Source organism: Astatotilapia calliptera, chromosome 5, assembly GCF_900246225.1.
Source record: "Astatotilapia calliptera chromosome 5, fAstCal1.2, whole genome shotgun sequence".
Classification (NCBI taxonomy): Eukaryota; Metazoa; Chordata; class Actinopteri; order Cichliformes; family Cichlidae; genus Astatotilapia; species Astatotilapia calliptera.
Genome location: NC_039306.1, coordinates 13803641 through 13830481, shown reverse-complemented (window position 1 = coordinate 13830481; position 26841 = coordinate 13803641). Strand labels below are relative to the sequence as shown.

The window sequence follows — 26841 nt, the reverse complement described above, 5'->3', positions numbered from 1 at the left end:
AACTTGTGTTTGTGAATGGCACTGTGAACTGTACTCACAGACAATGTTTATGTTCTAGAAGTGTTCTTCAACCCACACAGTGATTTGCATGACAGAATCATGCCTGGTTTAAATGAAGGGCATCCAGAAGGCCCCAAATCATATCCATACAATATTGATTTTTGGCCTTATTCCTTGCACATATAGATTTCTCAAGATTGTTGGACTGTTTTTAGGATATTAGGGACATAATACTATATTTGAAGACAAAGACTTGTTACCACTTAACCCAATTAATTGCAACATATTGCTTGAGCTTTCTTTTAAGTACTCCTTAATTTTCCAGCATTTTATTTCCTCAGGTCGTAATTTTTGAGACATGTTGCTGCTGTCAAATTCAAAATACTTTTTGCGAAATAGGAACATGTCTCAGTTTAACATGTTTCTATGTTCTGTTGAAAATAAATTTTGGTTTATGACATTATTGCATTTGGCTTTTATTTACATTAATTTTAACAGTCAACAGGGCAAAACTCAAAGAGATTTCTAACCGTGTGGAAGTTTGTGGGAAAGTTAGTTTCCCTATGACCTCAATAAACACTATCTTGATGAGTTATGGGCTTGAAAGCTTGTTTCAAGTTTTACTGATTACAAAATGATATTGATTTTGTAAATAATGGCCTTCATTACAGTCAGAATTGACGATTAACAGGGGTATGATGAATAATTTCACTTAATTTCACAGTCAGACATGTGCTTGTTTTCTCTGACTGACTAAACAAGAAGAAGATGATGAAAAGAAGTTTGTGACTATGGAAACACTTAGCTTCAGGCTGCACAGGCTTTGACTAACCAGTGGCTATTTTGCACATTGTACAAAATATACCTTCATATGGTGGTGGTGGAGCAATCAGCAGCCCATAATATGTTGATTGCCAAGGTTACACTACATGATTCACATCATTTCCTACTAATAGAGACAGCTCAGTGACTCTTTATGGCTTATGGATGGGCCCATTGTCATCCTGGAAGAAGGTACTTCTGTCAGGATATAAATATCTATCTATCTATCTATCTATCTATCTATCTATCTATCTATCTATCTATCTATCTATCTATCTATCTATCTATCTATCTATCTATCTATCTATCTATCTATCTATCTATCGAGTGTGTGGTCTAATCACATCATATGCACTGGCTGTCTCGGACAGCTAAAAATGTACCATACTGTACAATGTAATAGTATAGGATTGTTTTTACATTCAGACAATAAATGATCAAAGTTGCTGTTCTTCACTCTCATAAGAACATGAATTCAATCTTAAAACCTCTGAAGGAAATATTTAAAATCCTGGATTAATTATTATTTAAGATTATTCAAGCTTTTCTATTTATTTATTTATTAACAAGAACTAAAATGGTATTACAGCTCAGGTCCTCTCTTAGCCATTTACTCTAAGTGGAGATTAGGTAGATGTTGTATAATGACTGACTTAACAGAGTTTTTTTTATTGACTTTGATGTTTAACTTTCTTTATGTATCAGGTATAAAGGGTTAAAAAATTAGCACTGAACATACTGTTCTGTATACTCAGCCTACACTTGGGTTTAATAATCTGCTCACAAGCCCACTTCTCTGGCCTGTATATGTGTTCCCATCAATTTATTTTCAGGATGTTTTTTATGCCTTAACAAGATACTCTTTGTTGTGTGTCTCACATCACAAATCAAACCAGGAGACATTATTAAAGTGAAGTTAAGCTTTATTCACACCAGGCAAAGCCCACTTGCTTACGTACAACTTCCTCAGCTCATTAGGCACCAAAGTTGCCATCCCAGACATATTTTTGGGAACACTAACTTGTTAGGAAGCTTTTAGGGGGGAAAACAAAGATGTAGAATTTCCTGTCTAATCTGTGTAAAAGTTTCTGTGTAACATCCTCTAATTGGGGCTAACTGAGGAGAGAATGTAATTATTGTCTTTTTTTATCTGTTTTGTTTTGATGGCAAGATCTTCTGTGTGGTGTTAAATAGGTAAACTATATATGGCAACTAAATAAAGCTGTTTAAAATTTGGTTTCATATGGCCGATTTGTCCAGCTGAAATTATATATTTCTGCAGTTATTTTACATAAAATTTCTTCATTAAAATAATTTTTTTTTTTTAAAAAAAGCATCAGCATTAGTATCAAAAAGAAGAAAATTCAAGACATTAAAGTTCATGCAATAAAGAATGAAATTGTGAAATGTGTTGCACCTAATTTTAAAAGATTGGTTGTGATTTCTGGGCTCGCCCTGCATTTCTGCATTTCTCACACTTGTGTATTTAGTTGTATATTGAGTTTTCCTTTTTTTAATTAGCTGTGTTGGTTTTTATAATGCTGTCAATGCGCCATCAAATGAGACAGTTCTTATTACCAGAGTGTCAAATAGTGCCATTCTGTCAAAGCAGTGACATTTCGCGAATGCAAACAAGCTGTCCTTTCACGCCTGTGCCAAGACCCACCAGGAGCCAGATGCATAGCACTGTGTGTACACATTATCATAGCTTATAACAAAGGAGAACAAAACAATCATAAGAAAGGCAAATGCAAACCCTGCAAAATTGTTTTTTACATTTAGTCCCACCTATCCCTATTTTTCCTGCTCCTTTTCCATCTGGTCTTATATTTCCATCCATATCAGGCTCGACTCTAGAAAAATGAGTGTATGCATCATCTGAATTATGTGTGCGGTCCACACTTTTTACTGCAGACACATTCTTTATAAATGGCCGTTTATGTCTGGGAAATGGTTGCGGTGATAGTGATATGGGTCTCAAGCTCCAAACACATAATATATGGACACTGGTAAAGGATGCCTTATGATTATGTTTAAACTGACTGAGAGTGGCTGGGAGTCATTATTCAATGTGATGTTTAGGGCACCCAAAACCTTTAAGTAAAACAAAATGACTTCCAATGAGGACTGTGGCTGGGGACCAACTTTGCCAAACAGGAGATCGCTGGTTGGCAAACTTGGACATAGTCATGTTTTTGTTTTTTGTTTTTTAAAGAGGATCTCCCGGCATCTAAAGCCAAAGATCATTTTGCACGAATGTTTGGAATTCCAGGCATATCTGACAGCATTTGGCACCTTACAAAAAAAGATGTTGGTGAAAATGGCAAAGGACATTTTTGCCTGTATGGATGTATCTTCTTTAGCTATAGTACTCTAGTCCAGCGGTCCCCAGCCGGTTTAATGTCATATTTCCATGGACCAGCCTTTAACGTGTCGCAGATAAATACAACAAAATAAAATGATACGACCAAGACAACAACTGTGGTAAATATAATAATAAACGCAAATTCACCGTATAATTGTGTAACTGTATCAGCAGCATCCTCCTGAAATGCGCCAACAACATTGAGAGTAACAGCCTCCTCTCTGCCCCTTAATGCTCTCTGGTCACTATTGTAATGCGTAAATATTACTTTCGAAATAAGACACATAACTACAACACGGGAAAACACCCAGGGAAACTGAATTAATGATAAAAACCCTGAGAACCATAAATTTCACACCCGAGCCTCAACTCTCGCAGCCGGTACCAAATGACTCATGGACTGGTACCGGTCCATGGCCCGGGGGTTGGAGACCGCTGCTCTAGTCTGTCAGTGTTATTGTATAAATTACTACAATCTTAAACCAAAGATGAAAATGTTACTTTCTAAAATTTCTTTTACTGTACATCTGCAGAAATCACACACTCCACTGACACCCACAGCTGTTAACACTGTTAAAGGTCTCCCTGGACTACAGCACACACCTGTCCCATCTGTTTTGTACAGTAAAATGTCACTTGGAGGACATAGAGGGACGTCTGCCCATAAGAAGGTCTATGTTTCTATAAAACTTTAATTCACATGTATTTTCTTATGTTTCTGGACCATCTGGAGGGCCAAAGATAAACTTGTCGAGCAAGGCAGGCATTTTTATATTGATAGCAGAAAGCAGGTCAAAATATTTTCACCAGAGCTTAGGGGACCTTATTGGAGCTTAATGACTTGTCCAGTCAGATTTCCTTTCATAAATATGTGACCAAATGTTGAGCAACTGGATTATTTACTTATATTATTTAACAGTAATATATATTAGGCCTAATGTATTTTGATGGATGGCTAAGAATGACAGACCATTAAAAGCAATTACATGGGTACATTTGGTCAAAGACTGTTGTGTAATGTTTTTATTTTGTTATAAATGTAAAAAAAAAATTGTTTAGGTTTTATTTGTCCTCGATTTAAAATGTCACAAATTTGTTGCTATGCTTGGGTTTCTTGTTTATTTGGGTTAGCAATTAATCAGACCTTCCAGAGCCTTCATATTGCTTTTCAAAGCAAACAGCTGTATTAAGAAGCTCTCTTTCTAACTCCTCCAGTCTTTTTTTGTCTGACAAAAAAGGGGAACAGCATTTGGATTCAGAGAACTTTGTTTCTTTTGTGCTTTGAAATCGGACTTCTCACTGAAGAAAATCACATAACTTGAAGAATCTCCTCAGCTCACTGTCTTTGTTGAGTGCAGCACCGAGTGAAGGAATATGAGACAATATATTCTGAGAGACTTTAATTAAAACATCCAGTGTGAAATCCCTCTGACTTATACCATAAAAGTGACTTTTAATCTCATATTTCAGTAATGCATATTTCATTTTTGTCTGCCTGCTGTTGTTGAGTTATTACAGTTTTTAAAAACTTAAAAGATACTTGTGATTCTGAGGTTTCTGCATTATATTTGCAGGTATAGTTTCTAAAAAAGCACACTGCCTGCTAAAATAAGTGGTGCCAGGAGCTTGTTGATTTTGCCTTTTAAGGTAAACACATTTCATTGTAATGTTGAGCCTTTGTTAAATTACATTCATTCATTCATTCTCATCTGCTTATCTTTATCAGGGTCCCAGTGGTGCTGGAGCCTGTCCCAGCTATCACAGGGTGAGAGGCGGGTATGTTGCAGGGCTAACACAGAGAGACAAACAACCATTCATACCTATGTGCAATTTAGAATTACCAATTAACCCAACCACTGTTAAATTACATATGACAAATAAAATTTAAATAAAACTGAAACTGAAATAGAGATGTAAACAAACCCTCCTGGTATTTCTTTTCTCATTTTGCAGTGTAGAATACAGCCAAAAGGTTTCAACACTGCCAATATGATGGTCTCAACCATTATACACTCTTTGTTCTCTCAAAGGTCAACACTGTCAAATCAAGCTTGCAGTTGGTCAGTAGCACATTCATGTAATAAAGTTTACCAGAGTTCATGCTTTCATTTACCTTTGGGACTAAGCCTGCTGACTGGGTTGATGCCACTTAAACAAATGTATTTTTTGGTATTGATGTAGTTCAAAGAGCTTCAAATCTTATCATAGAAGAAAAATAACATTGTCTTCACTACTCATACTGGAAAGTTATAGCCATCTTTTATATACAGTTCATGTGTTAAACATTAGCGTTCATTTAGTTGGCTTTCTCGACAAATTCCATTAAGGAGAGTAAATCTAGCTATAAAGCATCAGCTAGATTAACACAAAGGGGATTCCAGAGTGAATGAAGTTTTGTAGAAGGACTTTGTAGAAATTGACTGGTTCACTACTTAAAGACTAGTAGACTCTTATTTATATAAATGCATAAAGTATATGTCTTTCCATCAAGGTGAACAGGTCAGACAAAGCAGTATATTTTGTAACACCAACATTGGCTCATATTTTGACTTACTCAGTCAGTTACAACTGTCTGCTTGTATTTTCTTCATGAACGTGGCTGCTCAAAGAGCAGGGGATGTTCTCCTTCTCTGCATCTGTTTTTCATCCTCTCTGGCTGTCGGTATCTTTCACCGTCTCCGTCTGCTGATCTGCTTCTTCTTTCTTCCCCACTCACTCTCATTTTAACGGCTCCTCTTTTTGCCCTTGAATGAAAGAAAACAAAAAAAAAAAAAACCCAGAAACAAACAGCACAACACAATAAACAACCTTGCTCTTCCTGTCTTCGCATGCCTCTTCTCCTTGTCTCAGCTGAAATGTTTTCACAGATAACCGTGCTCGTGTGTATATGTGTTTTCAGGATTGCCCTTTGGCTTTTAAGACTTTGCAACTTCACTGATGTCAACAAAACAAACAGCTTAATGCTTCGCGTTCATAAAGTCTCCCTGGCACCTTTGCAGCAGCAGTACAGAGTAAACAAGAGTAGCAATACAAACAGGGAGACACTTACTGTACATAAGATAAGATAAGATAACCTTTATTAGTCCCACACGTGGGAAATTTGTTTTGTCACAGCAGGAAGTGGACAGTGCAAAAGTTATGACGCAAAAATTATAATACAGTAAGAATAAATACAGTACACAGCTGTACAGAATAGAATAAAATAATATACTATATACAGTAGAATAAAATAGAATAAAAATATACAATAAGATAAAAATAGAATACGAATGCTATATACAACTGAGTAAAAATACAACGATGACAGAAAAGATTATTGCACTTAGTGTTATTGCACATGTGTGGATGTGTGTGTTTGTTCAGTTAAAGTCTTTGTTGTGGAGTCTGACAGCAGTGGGGAGGAAAGACCTGCGAAATCTCTCCGTCCCACACTGTGGGTGCCGCAGTCTCCCACTGAAGGAGCTGCTCAGTGCTGTCACAGTCTGCTGCATGGGGTGGGAGACGTTGTCCAACAGGGATGACAGCTTAGCCGCCATTCTCCTGTCACTCACCACCTCCACTGGGTCCAGAGGGCATCCTAGAACAGAGCTGGCCCTTCGGATCACCCTGTTCAGTCTCTTCCTGTCCCCAGCAGAGATGCTGCCGCCCCAGCAGACCACACCATAAAAGATAGCAGAAGCCACCACAGAGTCATAGAAGGTCTTCAGGAGTGGGCCCTCCACCCCAAACGACCTGAGTCTCCGCAGCAGGTACAGCCTGCTCTGCCCTTTCCTGTAGAGGGCGTCTGAGTTATGAGTCCAGTCCAGTCTGTTGTTCAGATGAACACCAAGGTACCTGTAGCTGTCCACAGCCTCAATGTCCATACCCTGGATGTTCAGTGGTTGCAGTGGAGAATGCTTGTGCCTGCGGAAGTCTACCACCAGCTCCTTGGTTTTACTGGCGTTGATCTGGAGGTAGTTCAGCTGGCACCAGTCCACAAAGTCTTGAGTCAGTCCTCTGTACTCCTTGTCGTCCCCATCAGTGATGAGGCCGACTATTGCAGAGTCATCAGAGAACTTCTGCAGGAAGCACTGGGTGGAATTGTGGGAGAACTCTGCAGTGTAGATGGTGAAGAGGAACGGAGCCAGAACCGTTCCCTGTGGGGCCCCCGTACTGCAGACGACCCTGTCCGACACACAGCCCTGAGTCCTCACATACTGTGGTCGGTCGGTGAGGTAGTCCAAAATCCAGGTAGTGAGGTGATGGTCCACTCCAGAGTTCTCCAGCTTGTCCTTCAGAACCGAGGGAAGAATAGTGTTGAAGGCACTGGAGAAATCAAAGAACATGATTCTCACAGTGCTTCCAGCGGTCTCCAGGTGAGCGAGGGAACGATGTAGGAGGTGAATGACGGCATCATCCGCTCCAATGCCAGGCTGGTAGGCAAACTGAAGTGGGTCCAGTGATGAGCTTGTTAGGCGCCGAAGCTGAGCCAGGACCAACCGCTCCAGGGTCTTCATCAGGTGGGATGTCAGAGCCACCGGCCTGTAGCTGTTGAGGTCCTTGGGGCGTGAAGTCTTGACCTGTGCTTTGATGGGGTGAGAGTTAGGAGACGGGTTGCCAATCTATTCGAGGGCCAAAACAGAATGAGAGACAATCCTCACACTCATGCTTATGACTAATTTAGAATAGTTAATTATTTACTTAATTAATTAAGTATGTCTTTGGACTGTGGAAAGAAGAAAGTACATGGAGAGAACATGCAAACTCCACACTGGGAGGTGATAGTGCTAACCCCTCCATATTCTTTATAAATGTTTACCTTTCCCAGTTATAGAAATCATTTTTGCAGTAACCTTGTTTCATAGCAAACTGGGACAGAACAACGTAACCACTTTTTTAAAATAGTTTGATCTTTTATCATCTGTGGACTATCAAAACCCTAATCTTTGCTTACTAGTGTACACTGTGTAATTAACCACATCAATCTTTCCTTGTGCTGCAAAGCCAATTCTGCTCATATCCCTTTTCCAGCACACTATAGACTTTCTTGTTAAATGAGAATTGCAAAATCTCCCCTTCAGCATTGCATCACTTCAAAGAGTTCTAGATTTGATAGCTTATCAGACAGCTGCTCTGTTTGAATGGAAGAACAGGTCAACGGAGTTTATGGTGATGTCCAGAGTAGGGTGCAACTAACAAACTATATCCCCTTGTTGAAACACCAAATTAGAGGTGATTCTAGGATCAAAGCTTCAGGTGGGCTAAGCACCCAGTCACAATGTCATGCATACAGTGCTTTGTAATTAATATTAATAGAATAAGGTATTTGCAAACAAACTGGATCCTTTTTACTGTTACATATCTAAAATTAACTGGGCACATATTACTCTTACCTTTAAAAGGAATCTAATTGGTTGGATGATCTTTTCTAATGTTGAAGAAATGATTCTGAATGAATAATCATAGTTCTAATATAATACACCAGTTTTAGGGTTATCATATCTGAGCCCAGGGGGTCAGTTGTGTTGATTAAATGTAGTAAATTAACAAACAATTTGTAGCAAATTAGATTCACAGCATTGTTTCAGTCTCTCAAACACATAACTGCAGTCTATTTTACTTTTCATGCTTTTACATTAAAGTTTTTGAATTTATACAAACCCTTCTTTTATATTACACAATAAAGACACGATCCCAGGTACCTAGCTCTGTGGAGGATAGATTAGCAGTGTCTCACTCAAATCTATTAGCAGCCATCCTGTTCAAGCCATGTTCAGAGTGATATGAATCCAAATCAGTGATCATCAATGAATGTGGGTGAAACAGAGGATACCTCAGCTTTATAACTTTTGATGACTCTGACTAGTCCACTCCTATCTGTTTCTTTTTGCGCTCTTGCCTTTTTGCTGTCTTCATCTAGCCCCCTCTCTCTGTTCACCCTCTCTATCCTCTTTTCTCAATCTTCATGCTGTCATCCAATAAAGAAGCATTTTTACATAACTAAATTCGCTAGGAATTGGCTGCTGGCCATTGACACATAAGATCTTTCTGACTTGCACTCTGAGGCTCTGCAATCAGTAAACAAACAATGAAGCCCAATTCGGCCAAACTAGAAAACTTTATTGAACTAATAAAATAAAACACACCAGCTCACTGGCTGGCAACTTGTATTATGGTAGCAGATTTATAGCTTATAAGCTAAAGTTATCTAAAAAGCTCTACTGCATTACCAAATGTTTTGACGCTATTTAGAGAACAAATATACATAATCAGCTCTTTCTGTAACCAAATGCAGGGTCATTGCTGTGACCCCCCAGAACCACTTGCACTTCTGCTTGTTGAAGTTTCAGGTAAAGTGTACTTTGAATAATCTCTTCATTTTCTTTTAACAGCAATAACCTTGTCGTGTTTATTACTAAGAAGCCACAGCGTGTGAGAGCTATGTAACATCATGACATCAAGAACAAAGAACATTTGACCTTGTTTTCGTTGTAACTTAAGCTGACAAAATAGACCATTAGAAGATGATGTCAGAAAATACTAGTAAAATACGTTATTATTGTTACTATAGTGTTTTTGAGAGGCTCTATAATGAAATTAAGGGATGCTTGAGCACCCATTAAAAAAAGGTCTAAATTCGCCAATGCACTAAACCAGGGGTGTCCAGTATAAGGTGCAGAGGCTAGAGTCAGTCCGTCACAGACTCCAATCTGGACCATAAACTTTTGATTTTTGACTGTGTTCATAAACTCTACATCTTTATGCAGATGAAGACCACCCCCATGGCCATTCATAATACAGCAAAATAATTAAGTAATAGATCAACAATTACATGATATTTTTTCCCTATGTAAATGTATGATGTTGTATTTTTTTTAACAATGGGTCCACATTTTTTAAGCCTGTGTTCTGTGAATGAACAATGAACAATGCTTTATGATTACAGGAAAATCTGGGCAATTAGCTACCAGCAGCTATGGAAAATTAGACACATGCAGTAAATTTTCTTTCGTTTTTCCTTCTAAGTGAGTTTGTCGTGCGCTTTTTAATCCAAGTGCCAAATTACCCACAGAGCTCCCAGCAGCAGCAGCAGCAGCAGCTCCCCCTCCCTGCCCGTGATCAGTGGTTTGCTCCAGTCGACACGCTGCTGCTGTTTGTCGCAGCTCCAGCGGCTGCTCTGCCACTCAGAGCTTCAGCCCGTTTACCGAGCGCACTCCGGACGTCGTCCCCGAACGCTGTCAGCTCTTCTCACCTTCTCACCGTCAGCCTCTTTCAGCGTTTTTACCTCCTACGTTGGAAGGTCAGTTCTTCCCCTCCTCTTGTCTTCATTTTTTCTTTCTTTCAGGTTTGATATCCCTTCTTTTTCTTTTTTTTGTCTTCCTTTTTGTCCCCCTCATCCCCTTGTTTTTTAGCTGTTGGATTTCTCTGTTATCCTGCAAGTCTTTGCCGGAGCTCTTTACTCTCTGCTTTGTGTTGTTGTTGGAGGGAAAACCAGTTTTATACCCTTTCTTGTCTTTATTTTCAGTTTCTTTTTTTTTCGTTACGTTTTGTTCACTTTAAAAAAAAAAAGAAATCTGCTGTTTTTTTTAATCTCTTACAGAATTTATTTGGATTTTCATGAGTTTGGCTCTTCAGTTTGCCCACCCCATCGTAATCACACAACATCTTTTTTTTAATTCTTGTAAAGTCCAAAATGGATTTTTATGTATCTTATATTTGAATGCTGCGGGTGCAGCATGGCAGATGTGGGGATGCTGGTGCTGCTGATGATGGGCAGGTGTTTCATGGACCGATCAAATTCCACCGAACTGCTCGTGTCTCTGACGGGACTGCTTTTGCCCGAAGAGTGATCTCAGTTCTGTGAATACGTGTTTGCAGCTGCACACAGACAGAGACACAAACAGACACTAAAGTCTGTTTTACTGTCGGTCTTCGTGAAGCAGACCTGGAGCTGACAGGCTGGGTTTGTTACTCTGTCATGTCCTGTTCAGCGTTTCTGGTGTGTAATATCAGCAGACTGGCTGTTTGTTCCTGTTTTTGCAGATATGAGCTTCAGTGCATGCTGAGAGCTTTTTTTGCTCTTGTAAACCGTCACTTGGCTCCTTTAAGAGCTGTTTTGACATGCACACTTCATTCTCAGATCTATTAATTTGGTAGCAAATCTTGTATCTAGTTTAGTTTAATATTGGTAATATATTTCAAACTTACAACAACCAGTGTAGACTTTTGGAAGCTGTCTAACCTGAATACACCAACCTGCCGTTGTGTGTACTGGATTTTAAAATCAAACTTCTTTTTCTGAGCCAAAATTAAGTCAGTGAGAGTTTAAAACAAAGAAAAACATAAACATTTGCTAATATAAGAAGTAAGCGAAGGTGTAAATTTATATAAACAGTTTGGTGAGACATCCATCTCCTCAGCATACACAGAAAACTTTGTATCAAGCGCTTCGTAAGTGATTAAGATTTTTTTCTATTTCCCATTATTATAGGCAGCATTTTTTTATTCGTCTATGCTCTTGACAGTTCAGTTACTTATCAGATCAGTGAAGATTCAGGCTGCTGCAGCTGTGCTTGATTCTGCAAATGTGTTTCGTCATATTGCCAGAGAGCACTTGTAATAAATTTATGATTCTGGGTTAGTTTGTGTTTCTCAGTCTGTCTGTTCTTGATGAGAAATTGGATATATTTGGAATTATAATCATTACGTTTCAATTACTGACAGATTCTCAAAAACAATTTAATAATTTGGTAGCCACAATATTTAACATTTACTCTCACGTATCTGATACTCTAAAAGCTCCACTGATTAATACATTTGTGTATTTAAGTCTTGCAGGTGCTTTCAAGAACTGTTTGCTTAAGAGTGGTTGTGGCTCAGGAGGTAGAGCGGGTCCTCTAGTTTGTATGTCAAAGTATCCTGGGGCAAGTTACTGAATCCCAAGTGGCTCCTGATGCATCCTTCAAAATGTGTTCGTGAATGTTAGGCAAAGCGCTTAGCATGGAAAATACCCATATGGAAAAGATATATATAAATCTTATAAAGTTTTTATCTGTCTTGTATGAAACTTGTATGAAAAGCATACAAGAGTGAAAACACATATAAGATCCCTTGAAAAATTATATAATGAAACTTGTATGTTTTCTATACTTACTAAAAAATATATGAAAGTAATGAGAAAGTGGCCACTTTCATGAGTAAATCATATATGTTTTTACTATTTCTTTTCCATATGGGTATGCTTATATCAATGCACAGGTATGAGAACTGTGCTTGTAGTGATGACTGATGGACTATGCTGAGAATATTGTTGTAACCAGACAAAATTCTCTCTCTTTATACATTTCTGAGGTTTGCCTCTTTGCAGAGAAATCAATCAGTTTGCAGTTTGACACAAACACAAAACTCTGTATTGTCTGGAGGAGAGAGACTCGTTTCTTGGTAGAGAGCTACTGCTCACCTGTTTTATAGAATTAATTCCCTGCGGGGGAAAAGTATGGGTAAGGCTTGACATCTTGTTCGTCAGGATGTAATTATTAGAGCCAATGCGTGTCAGCTTTCTTGCGCATATAAAACGTTTCAAATTATTAATAAGTTTAAAAAAGTTCATTTACTTTTCAAAGTCAGTGAGGCAAATGCTGTGACTTAATGTTGTTTCGCCTGCTCGGATGATTATGATAACTATCACATACTACATCATTCTAGTATGTGAGTGAGGTTAACCAGGACTCGGTACCCTCTCACTGCCATAGACGACATCATTTTCTGTTCATCCTAGAAGCGAGGAAATAAACTCCCCGGTGTGTCTCACTCACCAGCAGCAGTGGCTGTTTCGATTTTGTTTATGTGTCACACTATGTATGATATATGGGTAGAATAGTGCTACCTTAACCCCAGCACACATATCTAATAGCAGTATAAGTGGTCACAAAATTATATCTTTGTTTAGTCCTGGTTCACTTGTCAGTGTTTAGTGCTTAGGCATGAGTCCTGGCAGGTGGTGTTTTCAGGTGAAAAGCTTTTATATGCAAAATGGAACTAAGGAACATATCCTGCTGAATAACAAAGCACGTTAGGTGTTAATTGCAAGGCTTTGAAGGCATTTTTGAGCCTTACTGTGCATTCAGATTAAGAAAGGCATTGTATTTAAAAATGCTTTATTGATGGGTGCATGACTGAAGCGCAAGAGAGCGGATGAATTGCAATTCAAATTCGCAGGTTTTAAGGGTTCTCTAATACCCAAACAGTGTTTAATAGTTTATAATGATATGAGGTATATTTTATAAAAAGCTTGCACGTATTTGATAGGCCGGTGGTGCCCATGTCACTGCACTGTACAAATGTACAGTGTATGTATTTATTGTTTACTCTATTTAATTTGTAAAATATGTGTACACACACACACACACGTAGAAAAATATTTAGTATACACATCCAGAAATGCATATACTATTATATATTGTACATATATTTATTAGTTTCAGATGTAGCCATTCTTGTATTTTGCTTGTTTACATTATTGTATTTTGCACAACTCTGTTGCTTGTGAAGCTCGCACACAAGAATTTCACTCACATGTGCTGTACCAATGTACCTGCACATGTGATGTGACAATAAAAGTGATTTGATTTGATTTGATTTGATTTGATGTAGAACTGTTTTTCTTTTTTAAACTGTTCAGTTCTCTCTGTTTCCTCAGACATCTCTGTGCAGACCTCTGCACTTATTTGCTGAAAGGTTTTTTAGTCCGTGAATAGCCTTTAGCATTTAAAAAAAAATCTCACCCCACAGAGTTGCATGCAAACCTTCAGATCAGTTAAAAGCAAAAAAAACCCAAAACAGGTGAGATGAAAGGTTCTGACAGCGACAATATTGCTCTTGAAATTAGCTCAGTGAACGCAGACTCACAGCTTAGTGACATAATAAAAACTGTCACAGTGAGAGCTACAGCACTGTGAAAATTAGATGCTCTTTCTCTTTTACACAGTGTTCTTGTTCAGCATTCAGACAGCTGTATTGATAGAAAAAGAGAAAAATGAAAACATGGATGAATAAATAATGATTCTGAATTATTAGAATGGTTTTGTTAATTATTCAGTACCTCTGAGCTGATGATAAATAGATGTTACTGCATTTTGGCTCCATATGTAGAAACTCATTAGTGTTTGTGGATGGTAGCATAATTAGTGATTTTTTCCTTTCTGGGGTTTAGCTATGTATATATATATTTACACAGTGGAATGATCCAGTATTGTTAAGCATGTATACACCAAGTTAGAGAGAAATCATTTTTATGTCACATTTTTTTGTTAAATATTGTTCCATATTTATAGCTTCTTTTTTTTTTTTTTTTTTAGAAATGTTGTGGCAAGGACCCAAGTCATATCAAAAGATCATGAATTAGCCAAATGAATTTTATTTGTATTTCTGGTAATCAATAGTAACCGAGGTTTATTTAAAAACATTTCATTTAAAACTGTGTATTAGAAATGTTACATGTAATAATGGATTGCATTTATATAGCGCTTTTCGGGACCCCTCAAAGCGCTTTACAATACCACTATTCATTCACTCTCACATTCACACACTGGTGGAGGCAGCTACAGTTGTAGCCACAGCTGCTCTGGGGCAGACTGACAGAGGCGAGGCTGCCATATCGCGCCATCGGCCCCTCTGGCCAACACCAGTAGGTGGTAGGTGAAGTGTCTTGCCCAAGGACACAACGACCAAGGCTGTCCGAGCCAGGGCTCGAACCGGCAACCTTCCGATTACAAGACGAACACCCAACTCTTGAGCCACGATCGCCCAGATGTACATAAACCATGTTCTACATTGATATTTTTGCTCAACTTATCAGCACCAGTGGAAAAAAATCTATTAGTCTTAATTACAATTTGACTTTTTTTTATTTTTTTTTATTTATTCCTCTGTTTAATTACTATAGGTCAAGCTAGCATTGTCACACTAGAGGTATATCATTTCAGTAAGGCAATAGAGTATGTTAATGCTGGTTTTGTTCACATTGACTGTGGATAAATAACAAAGTTTGCATGTTATGCCAGTTAATATAGTGGAATACTGTGGGGACGGCACTGGGTCAGGGATCAGCTCTGAACACCTTGCCGTTTGCTGTGGTGTTGAACAGGTTGATAGATGAGGTCAGGCAGGAGTCTCTGTGGACTATGATGATGGCAATTGTATGTAGTGAGAGTAGGGAGCAGGTTCCTGGAGAGCTGGAGGCATGCTCAGGAGAGAAATGTAGTTCAGTAACAGCAAGGCTGAATACTTGTGTGGAAATGAGAGAGAGGGTAGCAGTAGAGGTAGTGAGGGTGGTTGAGTTTAAATAGCTGGGGTCAACTATCAGAAGAAACATACACTGAATGAGTTAGGTGAAGAAGAGAGTGCAGGGAGGGTGGAGTGGGTGGAGACAACTCTCATGTGCGATTTGTTACAGAAGGATAGCAGCAACTTCAATGGCTGGATTCAAAATGAATGAAAAAGCATTCAATGTGAAAAGAAATACTTTCGAAATACAAGAAATTCTGGCTCTTTACAAGCAAAATATAAAGAAATGAGGGGTGGCTCAAGATGTTTGCACAGACATTCATACAGTACTGTTAAATATCTGTGGCAAGGTGTGGTTTGTGGCTCAGGAGGGGTGGAGGAGTGGGTTCAGGGTGTGGTGTCAGGGGAGGCTGATCGTGTCTCCCTTATAAAGGATGTGATGGGACCTGAGGTGGGGTGTTTTGTGTGTGGGTGGCAGCTGGAATGCTGCAGCCGAGTGTTGGAAGAAACACCAAACAATAAAACGTGTAGTAACGTGTAAGCTGTGTGTGCGGGTCCTCATTCATGTCACAGTATCCTTTGGTCCATAACTAGGATGCTGGATGTGCAGTTCCCAAGTAAGAGGAAAAGAGAAGACTGCAGAGGAGGTTAATTGATATAGGGAAGGAGGACAGGCAGACACTTGGTGTAAGAGAAGAGGATGCTAGGGATAAGATGAGATGGAAGAAGATGATCTGCCTTAAGGGGACAACTGAAATGAGAAAAAGACAGTTCTCAAGCCTACACATGCATTTTTTAAGCACAAATTAATAGTACAGGATAGAAAGTTTTGCCTAGGATTGGATAAGCAGAAGAAAATGGGTGGAAGGATACAAAAGGAGCCCGTCTCAAGTGTCAAGTGTCACTCTACTGGAGAAAGTACAGTTTTCACACTTAGATTGCATTAGATTTATTTTCCGGTTCCCGGAGCTGCCTTTTGGTTGCTCAATGGCACTTGGATTTCCATTTGGATTTACTGAAAGTTCACATATTATAGCAATGGCTATGATGTCAAATCAGTCATATTTGTTTCAGGAAATGATTTGTTGTTGCTTTGTGGCTTTAAATTATTGAAATGACTATAAAAGAAAGACGTACAGAAGGGTGAATGTTCACCATTTTGTCTCTAGTTCTCTGTGGCAGTAAAGCTGTGGGGTAAGTTCAGTTTTTTGGTCGAGCAGGCTACTTTTTTCTAGTGCAGGTGTCACTCCAGATGTTTTTCTCAGAACTGGATCCTATAACATAAATGTGAAACGTAAAACCTGCTCTCCTTTGTTTCTTGTTACCTTCCTGTCCTCTTTGGTAATGATGGTAATTTCCATGTAGAGATGGCAGCACATACACCAAGGTGCAGATATGTTTAAATCTAGAATCAAGGCAAGACTGAATCAAAAGTACACCAGTTTTGTTGATTGGAGTGTACACAAAACAGAAAATTTTTTGACACCTACACATTTTTCTTAATTGACCTTTTTAATGTGTTCTCAAAAACTCCTTTTGCTCTTAAAAACGATGAAGCTTTTTGTTTTGTTGTTGCAGTAATTCAGTGGATTCTGGTTTTTCCGAGAGCCATTATAGCTGCTTGCAGCTGTTTGATGACACATGAGAGAATACAAGGACTGAAGCCATCAACGTCTGCGATTGTAAAGACTGTCAGTGCTTCCCTCAAGCCTCAGCAGCTTATATTAATGCATGAAAGGGCTGGGAGTCAGAATGAGAGATGCCATTTGGATGAAAAAATGTTTCAAGAAGTGCAATATTAAAAACAGAGTTTAAAGTGGCAGCTAAAATTGGCAGGTGGACGATGTATGAATACAAAAAAAAAAGTGAAGCTGGCATTAAGGAAAAAACAAGTCAAAGGAGAGAAAAATCAAATAATGCGCAGGAGAGTGGAAACGATATGTGACAAAGTGGAACATGTGGTTAGATTGAAAATATGTAATTTGTCAAGTTAATGAGTTCTTAAAGTGAGGAAAACATAGATGTTTTTTTGCGAGCGCCTTGATATGCTGGATGGTTTAGGGACAATTTGGATTCATTAGCTTGCTCATAGACACTTTTACAAGTAATTAGCGGATGACTAGCACTATTCCCTAAACCAAAAACACCCAAAATGTAGTTCTACTAAGATCTGTTTAGTGGGAGGAAGAGAAGTAAGTTGCAAGATTGTGATCCAGGAGGCCATAGTTCAGGTCTCATTTTGGAGTTTTCACCTTTTTCCTCTTTCTCCTTCACTTATTGATTACATTTAGAAACTAAAAAAAAATATGTGGTGATGTTCAGTAAAACTTCAGTTTTGTTCTTTCACAATAGTAACACTCCATGTAGAACAATTATGCTTCCTGGGTGTGTTTATAGGTGATATCAAGGAGTGTTTTACAGGCGTTCACATGCATGGGGTAAGAGTTAAAGATCTGCCACATTAGTGCAATAAATATCACCAAAATATCAGAGTACAGTTTTTCTATCTGACAGAATGGCAGCATGTGACACCCTAGAAATGACATCATCTGCTAACAACAAACTTCCAGTGATTTTCAACTTGTTTCCCAAAAACATCACTTAAAAAAAAGAGCGCTTTTCCTAGACTTGTGCTTCGGGGAAAACTGCTTCAATGTTTACTGGATAACTAGAGCAGAAAGTGAGCAGAAAGCGGGGGGGAGGGGCACGAGATGAAATACGCATGCAAACAAGCCATATTAATGTTCTTCTCTGTTGCATGACCTTGACTTCAATTAGGCTTCTTTATTAAATACATTGGCACATATTTTAACTATGCATGTGATATGATTTATCCTTTTGTTCTATGGGAGATGTTAACTCTCTTTTATAGATTGCACACAGCTGAAACACATTCAACATTAAACACATACACTGACCCACTGAAGCTTACTTAGACACATCACATGCAAACAGACACCCACTCACACAGGTCTATCCTTTTCTCCCCTGGAGACACTCACACCTGCATGCAGACCGGATGCACTCTAGCACACTTAGCCAGCGGGCAGATAATGGTAGTGTGGCACGCAAACCTTTCTTTCTCACTGTGATAAGTAAACTTGGGTAATACGATGCATTCTGTGATATTCTACTGAGAAATGTTTTTATGTCCATTAAATGAGCTAGAATATTCAGCCTGTGGGCTTTTGACCTGATTCATTAATAGCTGTCAAGCTTTATTTTGGCAAATAGATTGTCTAAATATTTATATAAATTTCCACTTTTGCTTTTTGAGTTAATTGTTAAAAATGAGATTATAATGTTGCTGTAGTGTAGTGGTAGTGGCAGCCATCCACTGTGGCGAAGCAGTAAAGAAGCAGTAAGAATGGGATTATACTTGCGCAGTTTGCATGTCAGACGCTCAGATTGTGTTAGATTTCCTAGATTTTAGGTCACTTATTTTTGGTATAGTTTAAAAAACAGTTTGTAGAAACATAATCCAGTTAATTCATATGTCTAACACAGCTATCAATCATGATAATACTCCTGTGAAAGGGGGCTGTTCTGAAAACTCTGATGCGCTTCGCTGCAAGTTCGTTGTCAGCTACTCAGAAAAAAAATATGTTGTGCCCGAAACGACCGTGTTCACAAATTCCTGTTTTATAATGCGGTTGTTTTTCCTTTGTTTGTTTGTGTCTCTTGTGTTTGATTTTCTGACAATGGAGCTCATGAATATGCCTGTATGGTACACTGACTGGTGATGTTCTTGGCTGGCTGGTTGTTTACTGAATAGTCAACTGAGAGACTGCTTTCTCTCCTCTGTTTGCCGTCTTTGTAATCATCTTCCTTTTCTCTCGACTCTCTGGCTTTGCCAAAACTTTCAGTTTTAATGCCATTAATGCTCTGTAGCTTTGCTCTATGTACAGATACTGTGTGTGTGTGTGTGTGTGTGTGCGCGCGCGCGGTCAGGAGTCAAGAGGAGTCCTGACATTTAAGAACTCAGCCACCTTCGTGACTCAGCAGAAACAGATGGAGAGCTTTCTTCCTCCTCCTTCTCCTCCTCTCCATCATCTGCTTATTTCCTCTTTTATCTCTCATCCCCTTTCAGTGTCTCTTCTCACTCTGTGTACTCTTCTCCATCTGTACTGTCTCATTTGTCACATATTTCACCAGTTTTCTTTAAGTTGAACACTTCTGATAAGTGCAAATCCTAAATTTTGATGTTCTGACTCTATGAATTCTCCTCATCCAGTGGGAATGGTCTTGGTAGTTTTTAGTTTGCATGTGAGTTGCATGTGAGTTTACATCACTGTAAATGCCAAGGACATTTACAGTGATGTAAATGTCAATGGCCTCATAGTTCTATAGCCACTGCATTGTACAGTTTTCCTTTATAATGGAGAGTTAAACCAGCAAACGTGTCTACTAAAGCTATAGCTAAGTAAGTAGATGAGGTAATTTACTATAACACATAATACACAAAGTAGAATAAAAATACATATTATTTTACAATGCAAGACTTAAGTACAGCATTTAGACTAAATCAACTGAGTGGTTGATGAGACAGAGACTGAAATGTTAGCATGGTTGCCAAGTAGCCTGTTAACAACAACAATAACAAAATCTAACTTTAGCATTATAACATCTTGATCATTTATAACATTTACTGCTGTAAACATTTTAGCTGTGGGACATAGTACACGATGACTATGCGAGTTGTCTCATTTTGTTTTCCTTCACTGAACATAAAGTACAATAATTATAGTAGCACACACTCATTGTCAGCTGATTTAGGTTTGCCTGAACTCACATTTATTTCCTTATTGAGCTTTTAATTAATAAACTACCATATAACTTTTTTTTAAAAATTAACCATTAAATATTTACTTGCCACAAAAGCACAAAAATGGAAATACATTGCGCTTTTTTCCTATATCAGGAAAGATATACACATACAACATTTACTCTCTGACTCTTATGTGATGCTGGATGTAGAGAGGAATGACTAGGACAAACGCTGTGTAGTTTAACTTGTAAAGTGAAATGGAAAACAAGCTTGAACTAGAGCTGTCCAGTGAAGCAGATGATGGGAAAAGGAAAACAAAGAAGAGTGACAAGAGAAAAGGAGGGACAAAAAAGAAAATGATTACATTCAAAAAAGAGAGAGAAGATGTGGGAAATGGAAGGAAAGACGAGACAAAGGCAGAGCAAAGGAGAGTAGGAGAGATCAAAAGAGATACTAAGAAGAGAAAAAAAAAACAAAGAATGTAGTGGAAGGTAGATAAAAACTTGATAAAAGGCATAGAAAAGGAGGAGGAAAGAGTAAGCCTAATACTGAGTATGAGAACGCTCTGTGTACTTTCTGTGTATGTACGTCTAATGACTGATAAAGTGAGGCTGGTGTTGAATTATAGATGCATTTGAGATCAAATTTTTATGAAAATGTTACTAAGCCATTCAAAGATTAGCCAAACAACCTAAAACATGACCTGAAAGATAAGAGGGGTGAGGCAAGATAAAAAGGAGAGGTGGAAGAAATAATTGATAGTGGTAAAATAAAGAGATCGAGACGTATGGAGGCGATAACAGAAATGCTTTAGCTGAGAACAAAAACAGATGAACAAAACAAAAAATCCAAACACTTCTTTACTTTACTCTGGGTTGCACAAGTTTGCAGCTTTCTGCAGTCTGATGATTCTTAATGGGAACCTGGCATTAGGAGTATATCTCGCAGACACAGTTGCATTTCAATAGCATGAGAAAGAAAGATGGGCGAGCCAAGAAAGACTTGGAAGTGTTGTTAACGAGTCTGTTAAAAAGCATGTGTCAGAAGAAACACTGATTGGTTCAGGCTCATTTCCCAGTAGCTGTGGAACTGCAGCGGAGGACACAAATGCTCAGCTTCATTTCTTTCTGTGTTTTGACCTTATACAGTTAAACTGATAAGCAGCTAATTATTATGACCCTTGTCCAACACCCTGACTCCCAGCGCAGGCAGAATCCTTGAATAAATGGGGAATTTTGTGTGTATTTACGTGTGTATAGTCTAATTACACTCCCCAGGCATTATAGGTTATTTGCATTAATAACATCACTGTTGCTAATTTCCATTTAACAGACTCATTATCTGTTTAGCATGGTCTCTTTTATTGTTTCAAACTAATTTGCTGAAAACACTGCTGTTCCAAACAAAGCACTAACAATGAACACGGTGACAGTGAAATATACAGTATGTTATATTTCAACAAAAATATGTGAAGTAATAAAATATGCGGTCTCACCAAAACAAGATCATCTAATGTGCTTCCCCGTGTCTTCCTTTTCCAGTTTGCCGGCTGGTGTTAAAATAAAAATTACATTTAGCAATGGAACATGGATTTATACAAAATATAATATAGTTACCATCTAGCCTCAGGAAACAGTTTGAGCATGCTAGAAGGAAAAAACCTGTGCTTTCCGTTGATGTTTTACTCTATTACTCAGACACATACAATTTTAACGTTAATTTTCTTCTAATTTATAGAGTGCAGAGAGCAGAGCAGAATGCTCTATGCTTCTGCTGCTACCTAATGTGCTGTGTACATTAAGTCGTGGCGGACATCCAATCAAACATTCATTTGCATGGAGCAAGTACAGTGTGAACTGAAGAGGATCAAGTGGAGAAGCCTTGGGGGAAGCTGGAGGACATGGGAGCTGTTGGAGGAGATATGGTTATTGATGCTGATAACCTAATAAAATATTCCAGCGCACAAGCCTTTTCACAAGTTCATGAAAACACTTTTTCCAGTTGTTTCCACCAGTGGGGCTCTTCCACTCATAGTGCTCCACCAATGGAAAGTTTCCACCTACAGTGAGGATATTCTACCAGTGAAACTCTACCGGTAGCAGGAATTTCCAAAACCAGGGCAAATGCAGGATCCCAAATTAAATCAGCCAATTCCAGCCAATGTCAATCTAAATCAGTTTAACATACAGCAGCATCACATGGATCTGCAAAGGCAAATTAGTAAAATCCAAGTCAGGGTATTTGGTGGCTTTTAAATCCAAACAGCTTCTATTTGTTTGTTTAATATTGTGGGTGTCCTGGTAGTGACTAGTCATGGCGTAATTCATGTTAATTGTGTTTATATTTTTGTTATGCTAACCTATCCTGCAAATGTCTTTTTATCTACCAGTGTAAAATAATGTTATTCCACTCACAGGATCCTCTAATCTGTGGGCTCAACCATGTTAGCTGGGAGTCTGGTTGAAAATGCCTCAGACCAGTTTATCCTGTGAACACATGAACCTGATTAATGGTGATTTAAGGGAGATCTGGCTCATTATATCGCCACTCTCAATTTCCCCAATTCCATTTAGTTTATTTCTTTCATTTCTTCACCTCTGGACTGTATGTTATAAAATAATCTAAAGAATATTTTGTTGGTTTGAGGACATTTCATTATAGTAAGGTTTGTCCCAGTGTTTGGTTCTAGTGAACAGTTTCTGTAGGGTAGTCTTTCTCTGTCTGTGATCATCATTACAAATGTGATGTGGATAGTTTGGTGTATTATAGACATCATTAGTACAGTTGTAGCCGCTAATTAAATAAAAACAAACAAACTAGAAGAGAGACTCATTTAAATAATCCTAACTTGGTGATTTAACGAGCTGCCCATTCTAAAGGTTTTATCAAACCACTTTTTAAATGTCATTTTTGTCATAGTTCAGAAAGGCAGCATCATGTTTTGTTTTTTTAATGAGTATTTCTAAGTTAGTACTTGTTACTTGTGAGGGTAAGAATATTGTGCAGAGAATTATACTATTGTTAGCCTGTGCACTAAGTGACACCAGCCACCAACAGGCCTCACACCCACACAGTTTGACTGACAGCTGCTCCCTGCAAAATGGGGAGAAGCAATACAGAGGAAAAATGGATTTCTAGATATTTCTTTGACCTTTAGTTCATGCTAACTAACTAAGAGAGGTGTGATTGTTAATGATGATAATTATCAGCCAGCTTCATCATTTGTATTTTTTTCAGTGGCTGTCTGCACTTCTTTGCTTGGCTGCTTTAGAGATGCATCTTGTTCCATAAAGTATTGCCCTGTCATTCCCAGCAGCTCAGCTGCTGCCAACTGCTTTGGCTCCCATTTCCTCCATCCATCATTCAGTCATCCATCCTAAAACCTCGTCCTCTCATCCAGCCACCAACCACAGTCTATAGAAACCAATAGAGTTTATGTGCGTCTATCAGGTTAGTCACACTGATGTGAGTGTCTGTGTATTATTTATCCATGTCTGCCTGAAACATTTAGTCCAACTGCAATAACACTAACGATATATCAGATTTTACTGTGTCACTTTATCCTGAAAAGAAAGACTGTTGGCACTATTACTGGTGCGAACCCAGCTGGAGGTTTTCTGAATGTAACTTTTCTGTTGCAATTTAAAACAAATATAACACTAATATACTTGGGGAATTTCCCATTTGAACATGATAAAAGCTAAAGAAGTAATGTGTTAACATGCTTGGTTCATAATTCAGCAATGGCTAGAGGAACCACTCGTAATTTATTCTCCTGTGTGGGGAGATAATTGATTCCGATGAAATTGACTGCTGCACCACGTAGAGATAATTTGATCGAAAGTGCACTCTTTTATTTTGTGTGTTTGGTTAAATAATTCACAACATCAAACGTCATCTGCATCACTTAATCATTGTTAATGGAAAAAGAGATCATTTGTTTTGTGCATAAACTCTCATCAGCACATTCAGTATGTAACAGCAGTTGGGTGGCTGGCAATGTTGTGCAAGTTCACAATTTGCAAGAATTTGCTCAAAGCTCATGCCGTAAAGATTAAAGTCAACTAGCTCACCATTGTCATTCATAATTCAGAGATCAGTACTGAGTTCACAGTCCCAAAATTGAGCTGGTTCACTTTAATGTTCGCATATTCCTTCTATATGACCTGCTCTGTGCCAGCACAGCCTGGAATGATTGAGATTACTACTGTGGAGTCACAGATTCATGTTTTTTTATCACTTAAACAATGATGTATTTTAATGAAGTAGGACAAATCAAAATGGACCTACAAGTTGTCTGTTGTCTTAACTTTTGCTAATGATTTTTTTGTATGTTACAAGACCCAGCAAACACAATTTGCATTACAATGTGAGTTTTTTTCATGTCAGAAGTCTTCAATTATGCATGTATGTTCATATGACCCCTAGCTAACATTTCTCAAGTGCTAATGGTATGAAAGCAGTTATCTATTCTCCTGTTTAAGAAGCCGATTACTCAGTATAACAAAATTTGTCACTGGCCTTATAAGTGCATTAAATACTGACATATATAACATGTAATAACTGGTGTAAATGTCTATTTTAGATTAATTTTATTTATTAAATATGAAGACATTTTTGCATTCAAACGTCAAACTGGCATGATTTTTTTAAACCACTTAGGTAGTTTAGTTGCCTCTGAGCCTGCTGTGAGGAGAATAAATGTTTTTCACGAAATTAGACAAATACCCCAGGGGTATGATGATACTACATTCCTCAGATAATAAATTAACTGAAGAAGTATAACGTTTTAAAAAGATTGCCCTTCCAATCCCCATGGTGGAAATTTGCTGGTCAGCAAAACTTATGAGTAGTTCCCCCCTCTCTCTAAATATATATTTTCTCTGTGAAGGAATGAGTTATCCTTTTCCCCGAGGAGGCTGAGTGGACCACCATCCACCACAGGTTTTTTATTAGCAGCTTTGATGGATACAGTGAGGAGGCAGTAAAGTAGGAAAGAGTGCAAAGATAGAGGTGGAGTTTTTGTAGTTAACTGCAAACTTCCATCTCACAGTGATGTCCCACAATCTTATTAAGTCTTAATAAATAGTCATTTATTAAGATGTGTGTGCTTAATGGGCAAAATTAATGAATGAATCGCTGAATTTGCTGAAACTGTCTATTTTAGGAGTGATTGGGGAACTCTGTATATGGCACGAATTCTCATCAAAAAAGGATAAAGGCAATTATGCTTACTCTCTTTGGAGGGGGTTTCCAGTAAGCAACGCACTTCCATTATGGAACAGCATTACTTACTACACTTCTTGATGGGTTCATTCTTCAGAGCCTCCCTGTCTGGAAAATACCATTGCCTGTTAAAACCAACACCACCAGTTTGTTTTCCCATGGCCTTCCAGTTCCCACAAAATACCAGCGTACCCGAACTGCTTACACATTTTTAATTTGTATTCTTAGTATTACTTCACTGACTATACAATCAGCTTTATTTATTTACTGCATTAGTTATTGTGTAATGGTTATTAGTCAGACAACAGCGAGTCTTAAGATTATTTTGTTTTCAATAATTCTGACTGCCAAAATATTAAATTTAATCAGCTGTGTTTCTGGGTAAGAACTGCAGGGATGTGCCAACTATTCTCTCCCCTCTGTTTCCGCATTATCTTCAAACAGATGCCATCTCCCTGCAGTCTGTCTCCATGCTCCACTTGCCTCTGTACATTTATGAAGCAGATTCATAAAGCTCTGGAACAAGTGCAAGATTTTTTGCTTCAGCTGAAATACTTTCAACTCTGGTAAATTTGCAAATATTGTGACTTTCCATGCTTCTAATAAAATTAGTTTGACATCTGTCTGACCACGCAATGTGACCAAATAAGTCAAAATAAATTCCTTCACACTTCCTGACCAGTGCTCACTGAAATAAACTCCCCAGTCTAAATTCATCAAAGCTTTCCATCTATTTAACAGTATGCAGTACAAAATTTAGAAGACATTCTAGCTGTCTTAAAATATACTGTAAGTGATAGTATGTTGAAGGTTTGACCTTACTTTAATTATTCTCTTCTACTTTTCTTAATCAAAGACCATAAAAAGTGAACATAATCCGAATCCAGAAATAGAAAGGGCGTTGGGAAGAATGTTTCCGGAAAGTGCTCTTCATTCAGACCGAATCCTTTGTCCGTTTGCTCTGTCAGTTTGAATTAAAGAGTTTTAAAAAGTCCTGCAATTAAACCCAAATATTTTTGCCTTGGTTTCCAATATCCTCACTTTCAGTGAAGGAACAAATGAATGAATGCAGCAAAAATGTAATGAAATCATGAGAAATGAAATTATTTCGATTTTATATTACCACCACATAAAAAAATAAAAGGGTAAATAAAGGGAAGAAGGAACAGAAGGGAAAAAGAAACAATGGGGAAAATGATCTTGTGTCAAATTCAATTTGGAAAGTGAAGGAATGAAAACTGGGCAGCAGATCCAGAATGTCGATAATTATAGAATTAGTATTATGATCCAGGTGTTTCCCTCCTTTAACAAATGTATAGTAAACTAATAAATGCATACATTTCAAATTATTTGAATCTAGTACATAAAATGTTAAAAAAGTTAAGGTTCCATTAAA

General features: G+C 38.0%; 1 protein-coding gene across 1 annotated transcript in view; it reads left to right on the top strand.

Annotated features, from left to right (window-relative positions):
• The first annotated feature begins 10339 nt into the window (after positions 1 to 10339).
• Positions 10340 to 26841, top strand: part of raly (RALY heterogeneous nuclear ribonucleoprotein) — a 130276-nt gene continuing 113774 nt past the window's right edge. Inside the window, exon 1 of the mRNA XM_026167344.1 lies at positions 10340 to 10466. The gene's annotated coding sequence lies outside the window, so the exon portion shown is untranslated. The remainder of the gene's footprint in view (positions 10467 to 26841) is intronic.